This window comes from Galeopterus variegatus, unplaced genomic scaffold, assembly GCF_000696425.1.
Source record: "Galeopterus variegatus unplaced genomic scaffold, G_variegatus-3.0.2 Scaffold8628, whole genome shotgun sequence".
Lineage (NCBI taxonomy): Eukaryota > Metazoa > Chordata > Mammalia > Dermoptera > Cynocephalidae > Galeopterus > Galeopterus variegatus.
Genome location: NW_007734739.1, coordinates 63,889 through 64,463, shown reverse-complemented (window position 1 = coordinate 64,463; position 575 = coordinate 63,889). Strand labels below are relative to the sequence as shown.

General features: G+C 37.4%; 1 pseudogene; it reads right to left on the bottom strand.

Annotated features, from left to right (window-relative positions):
* LOC103608607 overlaps window positions 1–226 on the bottom strand; it is a 1,674-nt pseudogene extending 1,448 nt beyond the window's left edge.
* Between the last annotated feature and the right edge of the window lie 349 nt (window positions 227–575).

The following is a 575-nucleotide window of genomic DNA, read 5'->3' as shown; positions in this document are numbered from 1 at the left end:
TGATCAGTCCTAAATTTCCCAGGAGAGTAAAGAGGTAAATTGCTAGAAACAAGAAGAAAAAGGTGCCCTACAGTTCAACATTTTCTGTGAAGCCCTTCAGTACAAATATGGTAACTTCAGTGACATTCTCCATGATGAAATCTCACAGAACAGACTTGAAAATATTTATAAAATTATAGTTCATATCATTATAAACAATGAACAATATTGTGAATCCAGGGAGCATGAACTACGCCTTCAAATATATACATTCTTGCACTCATGATTTTCTAGCAGCACATCAGAAGACAGTGACAAGTGTTCATGCCATTTGCTTCAGAATCTAAGACAGATGAATGCACTTACTGGCTGAATTCTTGCTCTCTCAAAAACCATTGGGCCTGGGTCGAGCCCATGCGCCACGGGTTCAGATCCTATATGGGGATGGCCGGCGCGCTCACTAGCTGAGCACGTTGCGGCTGGTCTCAAAAAGGACAAAAAAAAAAAAAAAAAAAAAAAAAAAAAAAAAAAAAAAAAAACCATCGGGCCTACTGGTTAATTTACCACTGAATTTTATTAGTTGTTTTCATATTAAA